This window comes from Triticum aestivum, chromosome 3A (assembly GCF_018294505.1).
Source record: "Triticum aestivum cultivar Chinese Spring chromosome 3A, IWGSC CS RefSeq v2.1, whole genome shotgun sequence".
NCBI classification, from domain to species: Eukaryota; Viridiplantae; Streptophyta; class Magnoliopsida; order Poales; family Poaceae; genus Triticum; species Triticum aestivum.
Window position 1 is genome coordinate 397,018,909 of NC_057800.1, and position 11,062 is coordinate 397,029,970.

Here is an 11,062-nt window from a genome sequence, read left to right on the forward strand (position 1 = left end):
TGACTGGGTCGACCACCAATGCCTGCCGCCCGGGGATAGCAACGTGCGTTGGGTGATCGGACTAGTTGAATGTAATGGAAGTCTTAGACCACTTCAAGTATGTCGTAGTCGCCAGAGGAACCATATTTACCTCTCTGTTAATGACTTTCAGTCAACTTTTGCTCTTGACGTCGGCAAAAATCACCAAGGTTGCATTGATATTGGGGTAACCATCATCTTCTTCTTTCTCTTCCTCCTTATCAGAGCCCTTCTCGCTGGGATGATCCTCTCGGAACTACTGAATCAGGAGTCGACATTGTCGAGTGGTATGTTTGGGCAAAAGTAAGTTACCCTCCTCATCTTTCTTCGTGTGAATATGACACGGCAAATCCAGGACGTCCTGGCCTGACCGATTTTTCACTTTTTTGGGCACCCACGGCCCCTTGGGTTTTCCCTTGAACTTTCCTTGATTCAGAACTGCAGCCTTGGCGGGACCTGCAGGTTCAGCTTTGTGTTTTTGCTTCCTACTGGTATTTCCACCTCCAGCGTCCCGGTCAGCTGGTTTCCCCTTACCATTACGCAATCGGTCTTCTTATTCTCCATTTGCATACCGAGTGGCTATTTCCATCATCTGGCCTAGAGACATATCTCCAGATCGACCAAACTTTAGGATGAGCTATCTGTACCGGACGCCCTCTTTGAAGGCGCACATTGCCTGGTGCTCTGACACGTTTTCCACCACATGATGAAGGGTAGTTCACCTCTGTATGAAATCTCTCAAATTTTCATTGGGCTTCTGAACATAGTGTTGCATCTCAGTCAACCCGACATGTCATTTGCAGGTGCCCACAAATGTCTTGACAAACACTCAGGCTAAATCTTCCTAGCAGAAAATACTTCCAGGGGCCAACTGATTCAACCAGGCTCTGGCCGAGCCCTCAAGCATCAGGGGGAGGTGCTTCATGGCCACGTCGTCATTACCTCCACCAATCTGCACTACCACTAGGTAATCTTCTAGCCAAGTATCTGGCTTCGACTCACCGGTGAACTTGCTGACATCAGCGGCTAGTCTGAAGTTGGGCGGGATCTCAGCGGCTCGGATGGCCTTATTGAAACACTTGGGCCCCTAAACAAATGTTCTGTTGCTAGTCGGACGATCTCTGTCTTGACCTTCTCTATGTGCTCTGCCTCTATCAACCAAACCTTGTACAAGAACCGACCTTGCATCGAACCCATGCTCTCTTGGGTTGAATGGAATCCTCCGCTCGTCACTATACGGGCACCTGTCATCATGCCGCTGGTGCGCGTACGACCCGCTCCTCGGAGGGGGTGTAGGCACTCGACGGTGGTCATCACGAGGATATCGAGGATCAAACTGCCCGTGGCCCCGCCTAGGTACTGATCTTGGCAATAACCGCGATCTTCACACCGCGGAGGCGATCACGGGCTATGTGCCGACTGAACTATGTCTGCAACCATAGATCTGCTATGAATTCTGTTGCGTGACCGAGAAAGATCCGAGTTTAGTTCCCCCGCTGCACGGAGTAGCGCTCAGATCTGCAACAAACCTCTGCCAGCTTCTGAATGCGACGGTTGAATTGACTCTGCTATGCGTGCTACTGCTGCTACATTTTGGACCAGAGTACGGTATACCTGAGGTTCAGTCGGAAACAGTTGTCGTGGTCGTCGACTGGATCTAGGAATCTACTGACGGGCGCATTCGTCGAGTGACTACTGGAGGTTCTCCAGACGTGTATGCGCAGCCAAGGTGGCTAAGCACGCAGCTTCCAAGGCTCGAGCCTTAGAGGTCTCCCCAGCGATGGGGGTCTGGAGCGCCTGGATGTTGCGGCGATGTAGTTCTTCCCTGTGCCCGACAAGGAGGGCTTGGGGATAGTATTCATCATGATCATGAGATAGGTCGTCGCCACTGCCGCTACCACGCCGGAATCCGGGCGGGCTGCGATAGCAGTGGACCTTGAGGACTTCCGCCGCATGGTCGTTGCTCCCACACTCGGAAGGAGTGTCCGAGGAACCAGTCAACAGATCGAATGGTCTGTAGAGATATTCGTGGGCTCGATTGCCGCAACTTGAGGGGTGGTCGACTGGCGAGCCACCGCATGCTTCACCCATCGCTGGAGCCGCGATCGACCAGATCGTTTGCAACGGTGTACAGCAGGGAGCGAAAATGCCGCGGGAGCCGTATGATACTGGGTCGACGGCTGTCGCAGAAGGACGCCGCAAGCACTCACACGAAGGTGCATCACCCCGCGGACGGGAAGGGCCTTGACGTCGGGGGGGGGGGGCTTCTTGAAGCCAGGCGGAGTCATCGGCGATGAAAACGAGCGCTCCGAGGTGGACCTCGTGGCCCAAGGACAAACCACCGCCCGGAACCATGTTGATGGAGATTGAAAGAAGTACAACCTCACTAGAAGTCGCTAAGACACCTGCCCCATGGTGGGTGCCAACTGTCGTGGGAACGAGTCTGACAGTAAGAGTAGGGGGTACGTAGGAGGAGGCAGGATCCTAGCTACGGTGAGATTGTACACCCAGGTTTACGAGTTCATGCCCCTTTCGGAGGAGGTAAAATCCCTATGTCTCGGTGCTACTAAGGCTGGTCGACTAGATGTGTGTTGAAGTTACCGGGGATGCGAACCCTTGTGCCAGAGGAGGGGGTGGCTTATATAGAGTGCACTAGGCCCCCCCAGCCCTTGGTTACACAGGGTTCAATGTCAGTTAAGACAGGGGCATTACTGCTAACGCCTGCTATTTAATGACCTTTATGACTACGGAGTGAATGCTCGACTGTTGCCATCCTAGGGTGACTGTAGGCCTCCTGCGCTCCGAGTGATTCTTTTATATGGTCGAGTGTAATGATTAGGTCGAGTGGAATTAGGATATCCGAGTGGAATCTTCCGTCGAGTGGATTATACTTCAGGGTGATTTCAGTTGGTATATTCTATTGAACTTTGTATGTCCTTGACTCTAGGGTAGTGTCCTTGGGTAGGGTGTATAGGTCAGGCCTATAATCCTACCCTAGGTACATGTCATCATCAGCCAACACTCTCCAGCAGCTTGATCCGACGGACCAGGTCGCATCAAGCCACCAGATCCAAATGCCAGGGATCCAAATGGCTGAGGAACCGGGAGGTTCCTTGTCATTCTCGATTTCTCAATGTAGGACATTCAGGGAAGGTGTGTACAAAAATATAAATCATTTTTTGTAAAGTATAGACGATTAATTAAGAGTTTCTTGGGTAAAACTAGGTATTGATGCTTAAAAGAACCAGGTTTGTTTTCCTAAGCACATAGTATTAGCATTGTACATGGCCTAAATGATATATGACTAGATCGGGATGGCACCTTGGCGTGAGGGTGCCAGTCCAAACATTTGTACGGACATAATAAGAAGCCACTTAACAATGCATGAACATAGAAAGCATGTTTCGCGATAGGTTTAGCACCAAATATTTTAGGCATAGTCGCATAGAAGATACGACAACATGTAGCTGCATAGATAACTTAAGTCTTAGCCATAACGTAGACCAGTAGGAATGACGACATGACACGTCCAAAACAAAATGCAGCATATAGAAGCTGAAGTCATCTTGACAGGCCTAGCGACAATTATGCATTAGGAGGACCACCATCTAATAGCGAGACCTTTTTTCCATATGTTCTTCTAGGCGGCTGCTTGTGTCCTCCATTTTGCCAGGAAGATTTCCAACAAAGTAGTCCATGGCAACTGCACTTCGAACGTGCTGGCGCCTTCTTTCTAGAGAATAACACTATACAAACTGATAACGCAGAGAGCACAAACCTGAATCTGGTCCCGATTAACAACTGTGATGTTTGAGATTGTCCAGCATGCTTCTTTCTTAATGCTTTTCTTGTTATTGGTAGTCAATAGGTCAAGAGACAGGGAAGCACTTGGTAATCAATGACACACTGCGTTAAGAGACAAATTATTAAAGATAGAAACAAGAACAAAAAGATTTCAGGGAAAGTGAAATTGCCAACACGTATATGGTACTACAAATCTAGCACCCTAGTGCATGTGAATAGCTATGTATTCAAATGAAATAAATTGGCAGCACGATGCTGCACTATGTAAGCATTTATGAAATAATAGTTAAGTGCATCAAATAACTAAGCATTGAACAATAAAAAGATAAATACTATTGAAAAAATAGCTAAGTGCATCAAATAACTAAGCCTGGGAACAATGAAAGCATAGTGGGAACACCAGAACCAAATAAAATTGAAGTAATGGAAGCCAGATGACAATCCAGCTTGGCAGTTTGAATTGATTATACACAACAGAAAAAGAAATCGTCAAACAACTCCTCAAAATTTTGCAACACCTTATGTAATAGAAATTATGAAAAGAGATGGACCGACAAAGCCAAATAAATGAGCTGCTATTCAACAAAACACATCTTACAAGCTGCAAGTTATTTTAACAATTATAGAAATCGAGCACACATGGTTAAATACCCAAGGTACTACTAACTACACATGGAAACAACCAGGAATTACAACTTTAATCGTTTAAGTAACAACAGGTCATATATAAAAAGTGAATAACACTCAAATGAGCCCCCCTGAGTCTGCAAATCATCACTAGTGACAATGTTACCCACCATGCGTAGAGCTGGAATGAGAACAAAAGCCGAAGGGTACCTAAATAAATCAAATAATAGGAGTTAGCACATCAACCATGTGTTTTGCCAGCCGAGGAAAAAGGTGAACATGAAAAATGCACTTACAAGAGAAGCTCCACAAGCCGAGGAAAAACACCAGACTCATCACAGTGGGAGAAACACCCTACACTTCAAAAAAGTTGGTTTGAGTAGAAGGCTCAACCGATATGAGATCGTTTGAGGTGAGACCTACATTTGTTGGCCAAAACAAAGCTCAACTGACACCGTAGCTTTTAACAACCAGTACTCTCCCCATTCATTATCAATGGCAGGTGCATTTTGTTTATCCTCCTGATTAACAACTCAATTTAATATTGTTGATAAGGAAACAATTCATTCTGAAACTACATGTAAGGCCAACATAGCAAGCAGGGAATTGATTGCTCATGTGTATCTATCTAGAAATCATCCTACTAATTCAGGAATCTTCCTTAGGTTAAAAGTGCCACAAACTCAGAAAACCAAAAAACTCACATAAAAACTTTATGTCTAATTTAGATCAAGTTTTTTGGTGTCAATCCAAAATTGGTCTTAAAAAATTGGTGCTTCTGTCGTGCTTTAACATGACACATCCGATCTCTAAACTTCAAGTAGGCCAGCCTTCGGCTTCAACCTCCTTATCCCGAAGGCAGAGTGCTTCTCCGAGGCCAGTTTAGCGAACTAAACTCGAGTGGCTTTAGAGAGAAGCCAGTCTATCCAGATATTGACCATATGCTCGAGTCGAGAAAGGAGTGGTAGAAAAAGACTTTGCAACGACTAAGAAGAAAACTTTTATTATAAAATGGCCCATATAAATTTAAGAGCCCCTACTTAACATGGGTAAAAGAAGTGTTAATTTGAATGCTTGATTAAACCGAATAAATATTGAAAATTGAAAAAGTTGAGTATGAAAGTGACTTAGGTGGTTAATGTTCTCGGTGTTGATGATGTGGTCCGAGCTTGCAGTGGGTCGAGGTCCCAGCCCCCAAGCCGGTCCTGAGGTGACCGGGCGAAGAGCTCGGCTGATGAAGTGGCAGCACAACACTACCGATGTGCCGAGGCGAAGCCTCTGGTCCAGCCGAGGAGACAAAGTAGGTTGGAAGGGTGACACCGGAGTAGGTTGACGAAGTGATGACAAAGCCCCCGGTCCGTTCGAGGAGTCGAAGGAGGTCGGCAACGGGGCACGGGTCCCCCATGTCTCGTAATCCATAGGGCACTCGTTTGCCTTGATTATCCGAACCCTTGGTTGGCTAGCCGAGATGGAAACATATATAGCTCGGTTGTTTTGTATTTATGTGCACACATAATACAGTGCAAAATGAAAGTAAAAGATCTCTTTACACAATTAACTTACACGAAGTAAATGATTCAAGGAATATAGCATGTGTGTTGAGGTTCCATCAGCAACGCAGAGGTGCCGATGTAGGTCAGAGTTTGAGGGACGATGGTTTCGAGCCGTTACGCCGATGCCTTGACGAAGTTTCAATATACGACATAGACCGTGTCGCGCTACCAGTGTCCATCTATGTGTGCTAAAAAGCTGATTTTTTGTCAGTTTTGGGAGCTGCCATGCGTGAATAGTATGCATCCATGCTTGTTCTCCTTGGCTAGATCTTGACAGGATGATTTGCATTTTAATTTGACCTATGCCATAGCCATCTGCATGCACGCGCCTCTCCATGACTTTCCACGACATGCAAGGTAGGATGTCTTCACCCGTTCGGCTAGTTATCCGCGGTAGACCTTGAATCCAACATACCGCGGTGTGTGGTCACCACTCAAATTTTTCTCGGCCTGATCTGACTACACCATTTGATCAACGGGGGTGGGACGACAACGTCAGCATGCCAAGGTGACTGCATAACACAGTAGAAATCGATTACCTGCACACGTAAAAATGGTGCAGTCCCAAAATAATAACAAACAATATATATGTATTAGTATTCTTGGCATAATTAATTTATGCTAAACAACTTATTAAAGGTATGTGGCCTGAGCGGAGGTGGATTTGATGGCACGACCGAGTGGTGTCATGCAGACATGGATGCAAGTTGGGACTCCGTCCGAATTATCGATGACGTGGTTGAGAGAGCCTAGAGCTTCATCGTAGCACTTGAGCAGACCAATTAATAAGTATAGTATTGTAACTAGTACCAAAGTTAAATTGCTCTATGTTTTAGTACATGGGAAGGAAAGTAATACTAGCAAGTCATAGAAAACTAGAGCCAATTTAATACTTAGCTTGGGCAGCTTTATGAGTCTGGATCGGTTTTGACCACCATGGAATATGTCCACATGTTGGTTTCCTTTTCATCTAGCTGGGTGCTTCCCTAGTACTTGTTCCCGTGGGCATCTTTTTGGAGTGGTGTGCTCGCTACCGCCATGGCACAGCTCTGCTGCGGCCCGCCATCCATCCCTGTTGTTTTTTCTGTTAATTGTTCGAGGAGCCAACCTGATGTCAAATCAGATCCAGCGAACCGAATTATATTGGCTCCGTTGTTGTCGTCAAATTTTCTGCTGATTATGATTTCATGTGTAGACAAAACAAGATAGACGACAACCAAATTTCGTTGCAAATAAACAACCTTATGCAAAACCGGTCTAGTTGAAAAATAGCACCTGATTATCCTATCAATCTGTCATGATCACCCAATAGACTCTCAATGAAAGCGCCAATGTCGGTTCTATATCCAGCATATCTCGTAGTAGGGGTCCTAAGCTAGGTATCTTGGAGCGATGGTAACATGAACACATGATTTTACCCAGGTTCGGGCTCTCTCGAGGAGATAATACCCTACGTCCTGCTTTTGATTGTATTGATATGGGTGTAGTACAAGGTACATGTGTCTACCACGAGATTGTTCTAATGAATATCCGTTCATCTATTGACTAGTCTAACCTCGATTTATGTAATACACCTGAGGCCTAGGGTTTAGGAGAGTCCTTGGCTAGGGCACCAAGTCTTGGGGAGTCTTCCTTGTATATGTTATGGTCTGCTTGAAGTGGCCCATGAGTGAACCACCATGGGGCTTCTCAGCCTGGTCCACCTAGTCGTGAGACGGCGTGGTGAGTACCCCCTAGTCCAGGACACCATCAATTATGTTTCATAACATACACATTAAAATGTTCTTGCCTAACAATGTAATTATCAAATTCATGCGAGCATTGACTAGTAGATTTATTATAAGGAATATCACCTTCATAAATATTATAAGATAATTAACCTCTACTACCTGTGTCGGGGTGTAAAGTCCATGTATTTCTTCAATAGGTGGTAAATTCTTAACATCTTCACCTTTAATACATTTTTATTTTATAGATTTCTTTGCCTCTTGCATATCTTCAGGACTGATAAATAGAATACCCCTCTTCTTCGGAGTTGGTTTAGGCGGTAGTTCTGGAAGTGCCCAATCATTATCATTCCTCAATATATTATTCAATAGTTCTTCAGCTTGTTCAACAGTTCGTTCCCTGAAAACACAACCAGCACAACTATCTAGGTAGTCCCTAGAAGCATCGGTTAGTCCATTATAAAAGATAGCAAGTATTTCATTTTCTTAAGAGGATGATCAGGCAAAGCAGTAAGTAATTGGAGAAGCCTCCCGCAAGCTTGAGGGAGACACTCTTCTTCAATTTGCGCAAAGTTAAATATTTTCTGTAAGGCAGCTTGTTTCTTATGAGCAAGAGAATATTTCAGAGAAGTAATATATCATATCATGGGGATTATGGACACAACCAAGAGCAAGAGTATTAAACCATATCTTAGCATCACCCTTTAGTGAGAAAGGAAACAACTTAAGAATATAGTTGTAGCGATTTTTTCCTCATGAGCAAATAGGGTGGCTATATCATTCAACTTAGTAAGATGTGCCAGAACAGTTTCAGATTCATAACCATGGAAAGGATCAGATTCAACCAAAGTAATTAACTCAGGATCGACAGAGAATTCATAATCCTCATGAGTAACAAAGATAGGTGAATTAGCAAACTTAGGATCATATTTCATTCTAGCATTCAGAGATTTTTCTTTTAGCTTACATAGTAGTTTCTTAAGATCATATATATCATTACAAGCAAGAAATTCTCTAGCTATCTCCCCATCCATAACCTAGCCCTCAGGTATCTCATGCATTTCAATTCTAGGAGAGCTAGGTCGAATAGGTGTTTCATAATTTTCAGTTTCAATGATTTCATCAGTCTTATCATTCTCAATTTTTTAGCTTTAGCAAGTTCATCAAGAAATTCTCCTAGTGGCACAATATCATCAATAGCATAAGTAGCATCATCAATTACTTACGACATATCCAAATTAATAGCAAGTGGTGATGTCGCAGCTTAATTAAAACAAAAGGCGAATCAAGTGCAGAGCTAGATAACAGTTCCTTACCTCCCCTCATCCTAGAGGGAACGATCTTGGTTCTATCATCCATCATATATTTCATACTGATTAACAGATATAAATCCCAAGTGACCCGGCAAATAGAGTTATGCTCCCCGGCAATGACGCCAGAAAAAGGTCCTGATAACCCACAAGTATAGGGGATCACAACAGTTTTTGAGGGTAGAGTATTTAACCCAAATTTATTGATCCGGCACAAGGGGAGCCAAAGAATATTTGCAAGTATTAGCCTGGAGAACTAAATATCTGTAGCGGAGTGATCAGTAGCACGGTAATATGATAGTCTGATAGCGGTAGTAACAATAGCAACAATAATGGTAACAGTAACAGTAGTAGTTTTGTAGCAATTATAACAAGAGCTGCAGTAGTAGTAACTTAGCAAAGATCAATATGCAAAAGTCCTAGGCATTGGATCAGTGGTGGATAATTATGTTGGATGGCATTCATCATGTAACAATCATAACCTAGGGTGACATAGAACTAGCTCCAATTCATCAATGTAATGTAGGCATGTATTTCGTATATATGAAGGAAATATGCCCTAGAGGCTATAATAAAGTTGTTATTTATATTTCCTCATATCATGATAAAAGTTTATTATTCATGCTAGAATTGTATTAACCAGAAACTTGATACATGTGTGGATACATCAACAAAACACCGTGTCCCTAGTAAGCCTCTACTAGACTAGCTCGTTAATCAAAGATGGTTAAGTTTCCTAACCATAGACATGTGTTGTCATTTGATGAACGGGATCACATCATTAGGAGAATAATGTGATGGACAAGGCCCATCCATTAGCTTAGCATAACGATCGTTAAGTTTTATTGCTATTGCTTTCTTCATTTCATATTCATATTCCTTTGACTATGAGATTATGCAACTCTCGGATACCGGAGGAATACCTTGTGTGCTATCAAACGTCAGAACGTAATAGGGTGATTATAAAGATCCTCTACAGGTATCTCTGAAGGTGTTTGTTGGGTTGGCATAGATCGAGATTTGGATTTGTCACTCCAAGTATTGGAGAGGTATCTCAGGGCCCTCTCGATAATACACATCATAATAAGCCTTTCAAGCAATGTGACTAATGATTTAGTTGCGGGATGATGTATTACAGAACGAATAAAGAGACTTGCCGGTAATGAGATAGAACTAGGTATGAAGATAGCAACGATCGAATCTCGGGCAAGTAACATACCGATGACAAAGGGAATAACGTATGTTGTCATTACGGTATGACCGACAAATATCTTCGTATAATATGTGGGAACCAATATGAGCATCCAGGTTCCGTTATTGGTTATTGACCGGAGAGGTGTCTCGGTCATGTCTACATAGTTCTCGAACCCGTAGGGTCCACACGCTTAACGTTCGATGACAATTTTGTATTATATGAGTTATGTGATTTGGTGACCAAATGTTGTTTGGAGTCTCGGATGAGATCACAGACATGATGAGGAGTCTCGAAATGGTTGAGAGGTAAATATTCATATATAGGACGATGATATTCGAACACCGGAAGTGTTCCGGGGGTACCGGATACGTATCGGGTCACGAGAAGGGCTTCTAGGCATCCCCCTAGCAACTACATGGGCCTAATGGGCCAAGAAGGGGACATACCAGCCCCTAGGGGTTGATGCGCCCCATGTAGGCCGAAATAGGGAGGAGGAAAGAGGAGAAGAGAGAAAGGAAGGGGAGGGATTCGGCCTCCCCCTTCCTTCTCTCCCCCCTTCTCCTTCCTTCCCCCTCCGGTGGATATGGTAAGGGGGGAGGCTGAATTGGGAGGCGCCCAAGTAGGATTCCTCCTACTTGGGGTGCCCCCTTGGCTGCCTCTCCTCCCCTCCAAACTATATATATGGGGGGCACCGCTAGAACACACAAAAACATCTGTTAGCCGTCTACGGCGCCGCCCTCCATAGTTTACGCCTTCGGTCATATTTGTCAAAGTGCTTAGGCGAAGCCCTGCACGAATCACTTCACCATCACCGTCATCACGCCGTCG